At 40.4% G+C, this 16,575-nt stretch overlaps 2 pseudogenes; both read right to left on the bottom strand.

The window, feature by feature from the left end:
- Positions 1–4,568: 4,568 nt before the first annotated feature.
- On the bottom strand, positions 4,569–4,895 carry LOC102866696 (annotated as a pseudogene).
- A 1,393-nt stretch (positions 4,896–6,288) lies between these two features.
- On the bottom strand, positions 6,289–7,347 carry LOC102857758 (annotated as a pseudogene).
- Positions 7,348–16,575: the final 9,228 nt, after the last annotated feature.

Here is a 16,575-nt window from a genome sequence, read left to right as displayed (position 1 = left end):
CAGCATTGGTAAACGTGACTTTTTTTTACATATTTTTTTTTTTTTTTTTCCAGCTAGTATCAATCTTGTGTAATGTTACTTTCTGGTGAATTTTGTGTTCCACACATTCAGAATATAAACAAAGCCAATCTTTTCTAAGGCCAAGGGATGTTATTCCCAAAATAACAATAATACTTTTTACCATTTATTGTGTTTATACCAATAAGTAATTCTTATGAATATTAATATTTACATATTTGATGTCTAATTTTAAAAATCAAAATTAGGATTAAAAACTATACCAAAGCATTGGCACAAATACTATTTTCATTGAACGTGCTCAGGAAGCCAAAGCCCTTGCTTTTGGTATAGCCCTTGTTGAACCCATAGGAACTGAAGAGTCGTATCATTGTTCCATAGTGTTCCGTTTACACTATATAGAATTCAGTTTTTTCTTTTATAAAATTAAATCTTTTAAATTAATTTTCCTTTTTGTAAATGTCCACATTCACCACCCTTCTGCCTTCCAAAGACTGGTTTGCTTAGTTTTCATCCCCCCTCGCCCAGAGTTCCACTCTTCACTTGTTATCTTCTTTTTATATACTGTGGACTTTTGCTTTTATGAAAGGCTAATAAGGAACCAAACATTTGTAAGTAATGTAAATAGAAAATGGGTAGATAAAGTTTCCAATACTACTACCTCAGTTTACCTGAATACTACATTATAATTTTTTCTTTGCTCAGCTATTTTAATATTAGAAGTAAAGTTGGTTCTGCTCTCATTTATTGTTTTCAGAATTAATTAGTTGGAAAAAAAGGACTTGCTTATTCACTTATAAATATATTTACTACATAACACATTCATTCATTCTTAATGTTAAAAGTTTCATTGATTATTGGAAGATTTCCATGGTTTGTTTAGTCTTTGATTTTCAATTTGTAGCATTGGGTCATATTATGCCTTCATATGTATTTAAGAGCTCTCCTATTAGACAAAGAAGAGGTGACTTTAATGGAATGTAAACCTTAAATTGTTTTGCCCCAGATCAGTTTGGCTCCAATATCCTGTAAGCTGTCTCCAGCTAGTACCTGAATCTCCCATGGATGACTTATTGCCAAAGAGTTTTTCATAGGTATATTTTAATTTCCTTTGGTTTTGTGATTTGTTCCACCTCTCCCAGTTCTGTTTATTAACAAAACTAGGCTATATTAAGTTGTTTGGAATTCTATGTGTTAATCTCTTTGGCAGAATTCAGAATATAGAAAAGTTCATGTATGGATCATTGTATATTATTTTCCCTGACAGGAGAAATTTTGGTTATAGCTCAAAATTCTATGTAGTAGTTTCTATTTCTGAATGTGTTCTTTTTTTCAACTAATTATCAACTATTCTCAGCCCTATCTATTTGAAATTCTTAGTAAATTATAGGAAATTTGGTTTTTAGTCAATGAAGGGTTCGTGCTACTGTCATTTCTTTAAAACTAAGAATTATTAGGAAGAAGAAGGCCTATGGTTTCTTAATAGAATCATTAATCCTTATAGGATTTCTGAGTTTTATAATATCTAACCCTTCTGTACTTTTCTGCTATCTTTATTATAGTCATTCTTTCCTTAGCCAAAGCCCAAGGACTGAGTGGCTTAAACTTTACAGTATGGTCATTGTAATGAATGTGTAAAGAGTTTTGACCTGTTCAGAAATAAATTTTTGATTTCTTATGGTACAGGCAAATATACATTATATATTTAAAAACCTGTTTGTTGCAACAAGAAATGAAAAAGGGATCTTTATAGTACTGAAATGACTTTTTTCTTTGTATATAAACTAACTGGTTTGTTTTATTCCTGACTCTTTGATCTTAATTTTGAGTTTGATAATCTCAAGTGCAATAAACATACTAGCACAGATTTCATTTTCTTGCAATTGGCATACACTGGGTTGTTCACTTTAAAAACAAAACAGATTTTACATAATGCCTACATTTGGTAGAGGTCTTCTGAGACTGTTCTGCTTTCTCTAAGTTATTTCGCTGATGAGATAAGTAAAATGTACATACTTGTTCCTTGTTCTGTGTACATTTTTCAAATGTGCACTTGTATTGTTATAATAACCTCCCAGTTCTAGGGGAAATTTGTGCAATAAATATACATGTTTATTTGCTGGGTGATATTGGTCTTTCTTTCATAGTGTAATCAGATATATGTACCATTATGGATTTGTTGTCAAGCCACCTTGAAATACTTGGAGACATTTAACCTTGTTCAAATCACTCATGTCTCATCCTCAATTCGTTCTGGTAATTGTGTGATTGTTAGATTGGTAATTACGAGATTATCATAGCAACCTTCATGAGGCTGTTTTGAGAATCAAGTGAAATGACAAATGCCAAGCATACAGCAAGTGCTCAATAATGAGAAATCTATACTTGGTCCAGGAAGCAGTTGTCAGAACAGAGCAAGGAAACACTGTTGTTGTTGTTATTTGATGCCTTCGAGTCGTAGACGACTCATAGCGACCCTATGAACGAATGGCCAGAGCACTGTTCATACATAGAGTTTCCGGAGTCAAGCCATTTTGGAAGTGGATGCCCCTCCTGCTTCCAGAAGGAAACACTACATGGTTCAAAATCAGGAAGAGAGTGCATCATGATGCGTCCTATTTCTATACCATTTCAATATATGCAGAACAGATCAGTTGGGACGCTGGACTTTATGAGGAGGAGTGTGGCATCATGAATGGAGGAAGACTTACCAACAACTTGCATTATACAGAGGACACAACCTTGCTTGACAAAACTGAGGAAGACCTGAAGCATTTGCTGCAGAGGGTCAAGGACTGCAGTCTTCAATATGTTTTGAAACTCAAAATAAAAAAATAAAGATTCTCACCACTGGGCCACTTGGCAGCACTAAAATAAACAGAGATTGAAGTTGTTCAAAATGTTAGCTTGTTCAGATCCACAAAAATAAAAAATAATTGCATTGGGTAAATCTGCTATTAGGGACCTCTCCAGAGTGTTGAAAGAGCAACAATATCATTCTGGAGACTCAGGTGTGCCTACCCCAGGCCATGGTCTTTACAATTACTTGCTATGCATCAGACAGCTGAACAGTGACTAAGGATGATAGAAGAATCAATGCCTTTGAATTGTGGTGCTGGAGAAGAGTATTAAAAATAATACCACGGACTGCCAAGAGAACAAGAAAGTTTATCCTAGAAGGGTGAAACTAGATTGATCCCTGGGGCAAGGATTTTGAAGCTCCATCTCAAATACTTTGTGCATGTTGCCAAGAGAGAGTCCTTTAGAAAAGGACATCATGCTTGGAGCAGTGGGGAAACAGCACAGGAGAGGAAGACTCTGGATGAGATGGATTGTCACAGTAACAGGAGTAATGGGGGCTGGTGGGTCAGAGTCAGCGAGACTGGCTCAGGACAGGACAGGCTTCAGAGTTGTTGTGCACAGGGTTGCAATGAGTCACAGGCATCTCATTGGCACATAACAACAACAGCATATTTTTATGAAAAGCAAACTATAGTAGCAAATTCCTAGTTGATTTTTAAACTTGATGTAATCTACTCAGTGACAAAGTGAAAATATCTTTAAGTGATTTTTTTAAAATAAACTGATAAAACTTATCACCTAAAGTATAGAAGAGGCCAACTTCTTGGCTCTTCTACACCAAAAAAGTGTAGAAGCCGTTAAGAACTTTGCATCTAATACAAATCACCATACAAAACAGAACCCTTTGCAGTTGAATCAGTTCCATCTCAGCAACCCAAGGCTGTAAAGGTAAAGAAGAGGCTGCTCCCTTCTCCCTTGGAATTGCTAATTGAACGAAACCACTGGAGAAATGTAGCTTTAGGGTTAGCAGTGCAACTCACTATGTGCTACTCCACCCAAGCTCCCTTCATATATGAGGTGGTGGTGGTGGTGGTTAAATGTTGTTGAGCTGACTATACTCATAGCAACTTGGCACAAAGAAATCTGATCCTGGGCCTATTTTGCACCATCCTCATAATCCCTGTTATGTGCAAGCCCAGGTGGTAGTCTGTGTCAGTCTGTCTCCGTGAGGGTCATCTTCTTTTTCTCTGACCCTCCACTTTTCCCAGCATGATGTCTCTCTCCAAGGACTTGTTCATCCTGAAAATATACCCAAAATAAGTGAAACACAGTTTCACCATCCTTGCCTCTAAGGAACACTGATTGCACTTCTTTCAAGACACATTTCTCTGTTCTTTGGCAGTCCATGGGACATTCAATATTTTTCACCATCAGCAGAATTTAAAGCATCATTTCTTTTTCTGTCAACCTTATTCATTATCCAACTTTCAGAAAATACGTAAGAAGCGTTTGAAAAGACAATGGTTTGGATCAGACACACCATAGGTTTTTAGCTGACATTCAGTTACACTCTGGAGAAGTCCTTGACCATAGATTTTCCACAATACAGTAAGTCTTGAATTTTTTTGACCCCTTGATACCATAGGTATTAATTGTGGATCCACGGAAGATGAATTTTTTTTTTTTAAGTATAATTTCCATTTTATTTTCAGTCAAGTTTTTCCTTCATCCTTTAAGGAATCAGATCCTTACATGGGCTTTGGTGGTGGTTGTGGGGCAGCACCTGCAGGTCTAAATCTTGGTGGAGGTGTCCGGTCCTTCTGGGCTTCACGAGAATGGTTCCTCACCACCTTACTGTGAATTGCACAACTCACACAGTAGTGCAGTTTCACATAGCACTTTGGAAGCACATATGCGTCGAAAACACTCACTTCGGGAATGTCCCTGATGTCAGCTGCCTCTACTGTATTTCCAATTACGAACTTCTTAATTACCTTGTCTTTGGGCATGCACTGGACACACTTCGTGCAGTGAAAAAGCTGCACGTGGCCACGACCCTTTTTTGGCACGACCATTGTTTCTCCTTTGTCATGTTTGAAGTGAGGGTCCGAGAGAGGAGTGAGATGAAATTTTTGACAACTTCAATCTGTTCCGTCTATCATGATGTCTTTTGGTCCAGTGGTGATTTTTGTATTCTTGATGTTAAGATGTAATCCTTATTGAAAACTAGTCTTGCAAAACTCTCTTCAAATTACTATAGACTTAATAATTCACTTTAAAACTGGCCATTTGGCATAGGTTCAGATATGATTTTCCATCGTGTGTGATTGTGAGCAAAGCTTGCCCCTTCATGTGCAGTGTAAGGAAGTCCACAAGTACCTGAAGCCTGCTCTGCACAGGATTCAGTCCTTTATCAACTGTAGGAAAACTGCAGTCTGCCTTAGGCTAGTTAAGCCAAATTGTGCATGGAGGTTCCATTAATGTACTGGCTGTTGGTGGTTTTACTGGGTTGGGAGGGAGCTCTAAGTGGCTTAGTGCTAAGGTGTGGTACTGGCATCAGAAGGGCAGGTGGTTTGAATCCACGAGTTCCTTTGAGAGAGGAGAAAGATGGATAGTTTTCACTTGTGCACTTTACCACCTCTGAAAACCTGCTGAAGGATCAGCTATCAGTCAGATCTGACCTGTGAAGGCACATTAACAGTAGTGTACTACTAACCCAAAGGTGGCATTCCTACTTTGGCTACAAAGCTTTTTATTTTATTTTCAATTTATTAAATATGTCATTCTTATATTTAATTGGGGAGCTCCGGTGACTCAAGGTCTCTAGTCATTCAAATCCACCAGCAGCTTCAAGGAAGAAAGATTGGAATTCTCTTTTCATGGCAGTTTACAGCCTCAGAAACTGAATGAAGTGCCATTACAAGTCAGAACCAACTCAGTGACAATATTTAGTTAACTATAGAGAATCCTAGACTCTCTCATGGATTTTCAGAGGCTGTGAATCACATGGGAGGAGACTGCCCATCTTTCTCCTGCGGAGCAGCTGGTTGAGTCAAACTGACCTTTTTGAAGCATGAAGGAAGCATAGGAACCAACTGTTAGGTATTTTTAGAGGGTCATAGTTGGCATAGTCTATAGCATGTTGTGCTAACCAAAAGTTCTCATGTTTTAATTTACCAGCCACTCGTGGAGGAAATACAGGCAGTTTACACCCATTAAGATTGAGAGCCGTAAAAAGAAAAAAGATTTATAGCCTTGGAAACTTGGTGGAGGGTCAAAACGTGCTACAATAGGAAATTGACTCTGTGGCGGTGAGTGGGTTCCTACTAGGATATATGTACTGTTTACATATATACATTTAGAAAAGTCTTGCAATTTTATTGAGATGCATAGAGGAATGATTTTTTTTTAAACAATAATAATAATTTATTAAGAGCCTCCCCTCCCCCACCCTCGCCGTATTTAGGGTCACTTTTTCCGCTTGTAGATCTTGTGCGCTAGTCCTGGGAAGATGGCTGGGGGCAGGGGAGCAGCATACTGCTCGATAAGCCCCATAATGTGGCTGAAACTCTCTTCTTCATACTGCTTGAACACAGGCAGCTCCAGTTCCTCATACGGTGCCTTCACCCAGGCCACCTTCTCCGTCTCCTTCTGCCCATAATTGTCCTGCAGGATCTGGCGTTGTTCTGGGGAGGCCCGCTGCAGACACCGGATCACCAGCCAGCTGCATTTGTTGTCCTGGATGTCAGTGCCAATCTTGCCTGTCACACTCGGGTCACCAAAAAGATCAAGGTAATCATCCTGAATCTGAAAGAATTCGCCCATCTCTAGCAGAATCTTTTTGGCGTTGGCATGTTCCTTCTCCCTGTCGATGCCTGCCATATACATTGTAGCAGCTACAGGAAGGTAAAAGGAGTAGAAAGCTGTCTTGTACTTGACAATGGATTTGTACCTCTTTTCAGTGAATCTGCTGAGATTCACTTTGTCTTGAGGGGCAGTGATGAGGTCCAAGGTCTGTCCAATCTCAGTCTGATAAGAACTCTGCAGGAAGAGTTCCATCAGGTTCAGGTAATAGGACTGCTCCCGGCAGTAGAGCTTCAGCAGGCGGTAGATACACGATTCCAGCAGCATGGCATCATTGATGGCATCCAGACCTATGCCTGGCTTCTGATACCAGCAGGGCTGCCCGCATTGGGTAAGGGATGAATCCATGATGTCGTCTAATACAAGGAAGAAGGCTTGGAGCAGCTCCATACACCAGCCCACTGTCAGGGCCCGCTGCAGACTCTCAGCATCCTGCTTCCTGGGCTCCACCAGCTCCTGGAACACTGCCAGCACTGTTAAACCTCGGTTGTACTTGCCTCCAATGGCATTGTACTCTAGGACCTTCCTGAGCCGGATAACAGCATCTCCTATTTCTGGGTGCCCCAGATCATCCTCAGTCAGCACCTTGACAATCTGGGAGAAGTGCTGGATGAAATCCTGCTTCTCTTGGGCGTAAGCCTCTGATTTCTGGTCTCCGTTCATTCTGTTCTTGGATGCCGGTTCTTGCTTGGTCTAGATTGTTGGCGGGATACCAGAAATGATTTTTCTAACGAGAAGCTGAAATAGAGGGTTTATTGTGATTGAGGTCATACAGTCCTAGTATCTATGTGGGTCCTTTCAGGCAGAGCCATTCCCTAATTTGTGTGAGGGGGCTGAGCTCTGTCTAGTGGTAAGGAGTTGGCTGCCAACCCAAAGAGAGGCATTCCGTTTGAATCCACCAAGAGCAGAAAGATGGCCAGTCTTCTTTCATGCAATTTATAGCCTCTGAAAACCTGCTGGAAGTTAGCTGTGAGTCAGTTCTGACTTGATGGCAATTAATTTGATTGTGTGGTGACACATGTAAAAATGTCCGAGATTTACGTGCCACTGCCATTGTGGAATATAGGAATGCATGGCAGCGTGACAATGGTACACACAGTGATCGTTGCAGGGACTATAGCTCTCGGTGGAAAGGGAGTTTGTAGAATCTTCCATCTAGAGTTTTCTGAAGAAGATACACTGGTTAAAAAGGAATTTTTAAATATGTTAAATTCTCACTCATTATTTCAAGCCACAAGCCTCCTTGCTGGATCCAGAAACTTGCTCTCTTTATCATCATTCCTTTAAAACTCTTATGAAAAACAAAACAAAAACTCTCTTCTTCTGGTCCAACGTACAAGCCTAGGCTGATTAATCTATCAATCAGACAGTTTTCTGTCTGGGTTAACACTGTCTGATAAACCTACTATCAGTAAACCTACATTTATTCTAAGGGCAGTATTACTTTGAAGAAACCTGGAGCAGTCCTCTCAAATGATTACCTTCACAAGGATGTTAAAAACTGTCCTTTTTTTCACTTTATTGGTCAAAATAAAATTGCTGATACAAATATCGTGGCCTAATTGTCTCAAAGCTAACAACAAAACTGTTGATAAAATATGTTAGGTATATAAAAGGATTATTTCCTTAAGAAAATGCAGTACCACTCCCAGGGTACACATGAGATTTCAATATTCATGAATTAAATTTACAAGTTAGTTGCATTTTGGAAACAAGTACCTTTTGAATAAAAAAAGCCATTACGATTTCCAGGTCCATCCCCATACATTCTAATTCAGTAATGGTAACTGACCACCTTTATTTAGGCCATAAAAAAACCAACAACACACACACACAAACTCACTGCCTCAGAGTTCAGACTCCTAAGTTAGAATGCCAAGGTTATAAATACCAATGAGAAGAGACTGTCCATCTTACTCCCTTGGAGCAGCTGGTGGATTGGAACTGCCAAGCTTGTGGCCTTTAGATTAACAGCACAGCACACTAGGCACTACACTGCCAGAGCTCCTGCTTCCCCCCCCCCGCCCCCAATGACTGGAGACTAAATCTCCCAGCATCAATTCACAGTTGTTCCCATTCTCAATTCCTTACTTTATCTCAAATGGTATTAAAGCCAGTGCTGTTTCCTCAGGTTCTTGCTGCTTTGCAGTTATTTTGGAAAGGCGAATAGTACAACAGGTGCCTCATCAGATATCTTTGCCATTAGAGACAAGTTGAGCCTGTCTTTTGACAACATAATTTTAGTTAGTCCTTAGTGCTACTTGTTCACTGAGTAAAAATATTAATCCAGACTGCTCTGTGCTAGGCACAGATCTAAGTGCCAAGGATATGCCAATAAATAAGACAGTGATCTCTGTTCCCATGAAGCTTGCCCATTTCTGCCCTCTAGTGTGGTACACACAACTGCAGTTTAAAATATGAATGCTGTCAGGTATAATAATAAGTATAATGGAGAAAAACAAAGTAGGAGATAGGGCTACAAGTTAAAACACTTGTGTTACTAGATTTAACCATGTTTTTAATTTATTACTACTTAATAAATTGTCTTTGGGATACTTTTTTCATACAAAATCAAACTCTAGTTTGTGATTAATGTGTGTCTTTGAGCTCTTTATAATTTTGTGTTTTGCTTTTTTCCACTCATATTGGAGATTTCATCTATGATAAGTAGTTGATATTGCGTGAAAGAGTATAAAAATTTTACCTGTTATCAATGAACACTGGCCTATTTCTAGTTTTTGGTTGGTATGAATAATGAATATTTTTGTCCGTCCTTTGCATGAGCATTCTTTAGGACGCTTCAAGGAGTGGAAATCAAAAGAGGAATTGTATTGGATATATCTGCTATCAGGGACTGCTCCAGAGTACAGAGAAGCAATGATGTCAGTCTAGAGACTAAGGTGCACCTGATCCAGTCGATGGTCTTCGCAAATACTTGCTCTGCATCAGAGATCTGGATAACAACTAAGGAAGTTAGAAGAAGAATCGATGCCTTTGAGTTGTGGTGCTGGAGAAGAGTCTTGAACTGCCAAGAAAACAAATAGGTCTGTCTTGGAGAGGATGAAACCAGGTTTTTCCTCGGAAGCTAGGATTTTGAAGCTCCATTTTACATACTTTGGGCACATGGCCAGGAGGGACCAATGCTTGGAGAAGGACATTATGCTCGGAAGGGTGGAGGGACAGCACAGGCGAGGAAGGCCCCAGGTGAAATGGATTGATACAGTGACTAGGATCGGTGTGTTGGAGTCATTGTGACTAGTTCAGGACACAGCAGACTTCAGAGCTATGGTACATAAGGTCTCTATGAGTCACTGATGACTGGATGGCACATAACAATAGTTGATTGACTCATAGCAACACCATGAACAACAGGAAAAAAAACTCTACTCCCATTTCTTTGAGGGTCTTCCTCTTTTGTCCTGACCTTCTACCAAGCACAACATCCTCTTCTCTAGGGTCTGGGCTCTCCTGATAATATATCCATAATACATAAGAAGTCTCCCTATCCAGCCTTCTAAGGAACATCTTGTCTGTACTATCTAACAAGACAGTTTTGTTTGTTGTTCTGGAAGTCCATGATTCAACACCACCACTGATCCAAGTCAGTGGTTTCTTGTTCTTATTTTCCAACTTTCACATGCATATGTGGCAAATGAAAATACCATGGTGTAAGTCAAATGCACCTTAGTGTCCAAACTGGCACTTTGTTGTTGTTGTTGTTAAGTGCTGTCAAGTTGTAGGTGACTCATAGCAACCCTATGAATGAAAGACCTGAACACTTGTATAACTTTCATCGTTTTTTCAAGTTCATAGAGTTTCCAGAGGCAAGCTCTTTTGGAAGTGGATGCCACTCCTGCTTCTAAGCTTGTTTGAATTGAGGAGCTCCACCAAACACTGTCCACCATGGATAACCAGTATCACATTTGACACATCAGTGTCACAGTGTTTAGTATCACAGCAACCACGAGTTACCTCTGTATGGCAAGTGGACAGATCAGTGCATACACTTAGAAGACTGTTTGACCAAAAACAATTAAAACTTGAGCTTTTTAAATATTTTAAAGAGGTCTTCTGTAGCAGAGTTGCCTAATATGTCATTTGATTTCTTGACTGCGCTACTTATTATGTGTATTGTTTGTGAAGTCTTTTGTAACTTCAGTATTTTCTCCATTTATCATGTTACTGACTGAGCCGTGAAGATTTTTGTTCATATTAAGGTATTGTCTAAAGAAGGTGAAAAAGTTCTCTCCAACACCATCACAAGGGTCTCCTCAAGAGGGTCTGCTCTAATCTCCCTCAAGTCTTGCCGCCACATATGTGAATGTTCACTTTTTCGCCTATCCCAGTCCCACACATGTTGATGTGTCTGCAGTTAAAAGACCAGAGGAGGCTAACTGTAATGGCTTAAAAAAGCCAACTCTCAGGCTAACACTACAGGTACAATCCTTGAATACTTAAAATCCTCTTCATTTCCAGCAAGCATGTTACTGTCATCTGCATATCACAGATTGTTAATGTATTTTCCTCCAGTCCTTCATTTTCTAGTTTTTCAGATTATATTGTTAGCATATAGAATGTATGATTAAAGGATATAACCCTCATTCATACTTTTTCTACTTTTAAACCACATAGCATCACCTTGTTTGGTTCAAACAGCTGCCTTTTGGACTATGGACAAATTCGACATGTTGTCATGTTCTTAGGTGCCATCAAGTCAAGTACAACTCATAGTAACCCTATGAACAACTGATCTGAACCCTATTCTATCCTGCCCCATCCTCATACTTCTGACACACAAGAGCTCTTTGCAGCAGTCATCATGTTAATCCCTCTCCTTTGCCCTTCCCAGCATCATGTCCTTCTCCAAGGAATAGCCTCTCCTAGCAACATGTACAAAGTATGAGTGAGGCAAAGCCTCATCATTCTTGCCTCCAAAGACCACTCAGGCTGAACCCTCTCCAAGACATATTTATGTATTCTCTTGGCTGTCCATGGCATGTTCAGTGCTCTTCTCCAACACCACAGCTCAAAGGCATCAATTGTTCTGTCCTCCTCATTCATTGTCTAGCTCTCAGATGCATTGCAAGTGATCAGAAAGATTATGGCCTGAATCAGATGCACCTTAGTCCTCAAAATCACATCATTTCCCCTTCAGTGATTTAGAGAGGTCCCTAACTGCAGATTTTCCCAGTGCAATGTGTCTCATTTTCTGACTGCTGGTACCCATGATGTTACTTGTGGATCCAAGCAAGATGAAATTGTTGACATGTATGTTGTCAGAGTACATAAAATTCCAGCTTTAATGCTCAGTTAGCTATGGGGGGAGGGAAGTGGACAATCTTCTCTAAGATTTACAATTGTGGAAACCTGCTGGTGGGTTGCTGTCAGGTGGACACAATGTGAATGCAGTGAATGTTAATAGTGACTTTATGCACTGCAATCCCAGAGAAACACGGTTCGAATCCACCAGATGCTCTGCCGGAGAAGGAGGCGCAATATCCTCCTGTACCAGTCAGATCTGATTTGATGGTACACGCACACACACACAAAAAAAAATAGTGACTTTAGTTTCTTGATTTTACATGTATGACTTGTGAGAATTCTTTTTAAAAATGTTATAAATATTTTAAAAGAACCCAAAAACCACACACATACAAAACTGTCAGTGAAAGAAATACTACCAAATTTCTCTGCTTAATTGCTAGTTTACCAAATCACTTTCCCAGAGGTAAAGCAATAGAGTGCCTGGATTGTGTAGGTAACATACTAAGTGCTGCACATAAAGGATCTCTCAGAATCTTAACAGAATCTCAAAACAATAGATTATTTCCATTTTGCAGATGAAGATACTGAAGGTCAGAGATACTAAGTAATTTCATGGCTCACCATGTGTCTTAAAGGTATCAGAAAAGAGTCCCATCAGAGCAAGAAAACATTTTTCTTTTATGCAATTTTGGGGCAAAAGTTCATTTGTTCCTTTTAAAAAAAACCAAACTAGATGGTGGTTGTCACATACCATCGAGCTGACAACAGCTGTGAAAAGGAGTAACTATAATAGGAGCAAGTGCAACGTAGGACAGGTTGATCTGACCACAGATAAGTCTACAAAGGTGAACTCTCCATAATAACATCTACAGTATCAAGTCAAACGTGACCCCTCTTCCCCGATGATCCTGCACTTACTTTTACTAGTCACTGAGTCCAATGTTTGTTGCAAATTAGCTCACAAACTACTCACAGTGTAGAGTTTATTAAGGAAATAGGTGAGGGGGTGAAAGGGGGGGGGGTTGAAAGACCAGGTTTTGTCCAGCAATACCAAGCCAGATTAAAAGAAGTCACAATTCTTCAATTCATTTAGAAAGCTAAGTCAAGAAAATCTAGATTCACCCCAGCAATACAAATGTAAGAAGTGTCTGGTTTCCTCAATATCCACCAAGTTTTGTCTTGTTGATAAGTGCCATCAAGTTGCCTGCAATTCATAGCAACCTTGTGTACAACAGCTCTGAAACCTACCCTGCCCAGTTACTGCATTAATCCATCTCATCTGGGATCGTCCTCTCCTGTGCTAGCCCTCCACCCTTCCACATATGATGTTCTCCAAGGACTGGTCCCTCCTGGCCACGTGCCCAAAATAATGTGAGGCGAAGCTTCAAAATCATAGCCTCCAAGAAGAAATTTGGTTTCACCTAAGACAGACTTATTTGTTTTCTTGGCGGTCCATGGTATGTATTTCATGTAAGAGTCAATTAAGACACTTTTCCATCACCACAAGTCAAAGACATCAATTCTTCTGTCACCTTTAGTCTCATAGCAGTTACAAATCAGCTTGTCTTCAGTAGTCCAGCAAGCAGAATCTTTAACTGAGTTCATCTCCAGGGCTCTCTGGGGCTACACCTCGACACAGTCTCTCTACAGTCTGGTTAGCTCTTTTATGTTGGCCTTTTAAGATCCTGATCAAGGTGAACCATGCCTCTGCAATTGAGGCAGTTAATAGAGCTGCATCCTCATGGAGGCTAAGGCAATGGGTTGTTGTGCTATGTGCCATTGAGTCACCTGCGACTCATATGTACAACAGACCCAAACCCTCTTTAGCCAGTGTCAATCTCATTGTCTCCTAACACACCTACCCCCATTACCCCAGTCACTGAATCAATCCATCTCATCAAGAGTCTTCCTCTCTTGTGCTGTTTCTCCACCTTCACATGCATGACGTTTCTTTTCAAGGGCTTGCCCCTCTGTAACATGTCCAAAGTATGTCAGTAGGAAATTTATTTCTAGAAGTCTTGACACTACCGTGACTCATAGCAACCTTATGACCAATGACTCTGAATCCTGCCTTTTGCCATCCTCATCATACAAAACATTTGAGCTCATTGTTAGACTGTCAATCCATCATGAGGGTCGTCTTCTCTTACTCTGACCCTCCACTTTTCCAACCATGATGTACTCCTGCTAGGGTTGAGGACTCCTAACAGCATGCCCAAATTAGGTGAAATCCAGTTTCACCATCCTTGTCTCCAGCGAACACCTTGGTTTCACTTTCTTCATAACAGACCTGAGATTTCTCCTGGGAGTTCACATGATATTCACTACTTTCCTGATGCATAGCAAATATTTGCACAGACAATAGTTTGGATCAGATGCGCTCCAGTCTTTAAACTGACATCATTATTAGTAGATGCTTAACCATTATGGAGAGACTGCAAAACTAGAGGGGAGCCAATTTCTTCCAAGATTAACAACCTCGAGTTTGATGCGCTCTGGTGGCCCAGGAGCAAGAAGCTGCACTGCAATTCCAGAGTTGAGCAGTTCGAATCCACCAGGTGCTCTACTGGAGAAGGAGGGACAATCTCCCCTACCAGTCAGATCTGACTTGATGGTATATACACAAAAATTAATAAAATATATATTTAAAAAAACCCAAAAGACAACCTTGAGTTCATTGTCCTTGTGGTCCCCCCCGTTTATGCATTTGTACTGTCATGTTAGATGGATCTTAACTGAAAGCCATGAGTACCAGAGGAATGTCTATCTGTGTTTCATTGACTATGCAAAGGTGTTTGACTGTGTGGATCACAACAAACTGTGGCTGACTCTGAGAAGAATGGGAATCCCAGAACACTTGATCATGCTAATGAGAAACCTATACTTGGATCAGGAGGCGGTCGTCAGAACAAAGCAAGGAAACTGCATGGTTCAAAATTGGGAAGGGCTTATGCCAGGGATGTGTCCTATCTCCATACCTTTTCAACTTGTATGCAGAACTGATTATCTGGGAGGCTGAGCTTTATGAGGAGAAATGTGGGGTCAAGATTGGTGGAAGATCTATCAACAATCTGTGATATGCAGATGATACAACCTTGCTTGCTGAAACTGAGGAGGACCTAAAGCTCTTGCTGCAGAGGGTCAAGGACTGCAGCCTCCAATATGGATTGAGGCTCACTGTCAAGAAGACAAAGATTCTCATCACTGGACCAATTGGCAGCATCAGGATGGATGGTGAAGAGATTGAGATTGTTAATAGTTTTCGTTTGCTTGGTTCCACAGTCAACACTCTTGGCACCAGCAGCCAGGAAATTAGAAGACGTATTGACATGGGAAATTCTGCTGTTAGGGACCTCTCCAAAGTACTGAAGAGCAATGGTGTCTCTTTGGAGACTAAGGTGCGTCTGATACAGGCCATGGTCTTTGCTATCACTTGTTATGCATCAGAAAGTTGGACAATGACTAAGGAGGATAGAAGGAGAATTGATGCCTCTGAGCTGTGGTGTTGGAGAAGAGTGAGGGTACCAGGGACTGCTAGGAAAACAAACAGATTCATCCTGGAAAGGGTCAAACCGGGCTGCTCCTTGGAAGCAAGGATTATAAGGCTCCTTCTAACATACTTTGGACATGTTGTGAGGAGAGACAGGTCCTTGGAGAAGGACATCATGCTTGGTAGGGTGGAGGGACAGCGCAGGAAGGGAAGACCCTCTATGAGGTGGATTGATTCAGTGACTGGGGTAATCGGGATGGGTGTGTCGGAGATGTGCGATTGGCACAGGACAGAGTTTAGGGATGTTGTACATAGAGTCGCTATAAGTCGCAAGCAACTCAATGGCACATAACAGCAACTGTCCGTGTAATTTTGGCACATTTTGATAGAATTGTTTTGGCAAGGGGAAGAACACATTGAAGACCTTTAATCTGATCTGTTTGACCCTAAAAATCCAAGCTCATAATTGTCATGCTTTTATTACCTAGGTAGGAAATAATTTTGGCCTTTCAGAGTACTGAGGTGGCTATAGAAATTGGCTTTGAGGTGTAACTTGTGATTAATACTTGACTGTCCTTTGAGAGTGTATATATACTAGCAAAATGTACACACAAAAGAAGTAGGTCTTTTGGAATGCACTGTGATCTTTCCACAATTTCCAGTGATTAAGTCGCAACGTCCTTGGTGAGGTTTTGCCCTATACTCCAAAAAGGGAGGGGGGGGGGAAGGCAGTATGCTCTATCATAGGTTGAAAGCTTCAAGTTTGAAAAATCAAAGACCACAATCAGCCATCATTACTAGGAACAGTAAGTAGACTGAATTTCACTTTCCCATTATTTTAATGTCTTTATTTGAAAACCATTTAATAATTTTAGGTCATTTCAAGTTATTTTGTGAATTACACCAGTGCTGTGAGAGAAGCTCGGGTGACCTGCTCCTGGTAAGAAGCTGTGTGTGCTGCAGTTACCAAAGTACCTGAGTTCAAATCCAGTTCAAGATGGACCATCTCTCATGTGATTTAATGTTTCTGAAAACCCGCTGGAGGGTCAGCTATGAATTCATTCCGACTCTAAGGCACACAACAGAAATGTAGTTAGAACCCTCAAGGAACTTAAAATTCAGTGAAAATGACTTGG

This window comes from Elephantulus edwardii, unplaced genomic scaffold (genome assembly GCF_000299155.1).
Source record: "Elephantulus edwardii isolate Elephantulus edwardi_28Jun2011 unplaced genomic scaffold, EleEdw1.0 scaffold00245, whole genome shotgun sequence".
Taxonomy (NCBI): domain Eukaryota; kingdom Metazoa; phylum Chordata; class Mammalia; order Macroscelidea; family Macroscelididae; genus Elephantulus; species Elephantulus edwardii.
Note: the sequence above shows the minus strand (reverse complement) of the source record. Positions and strands in the feature narration are given on the sequence as shown.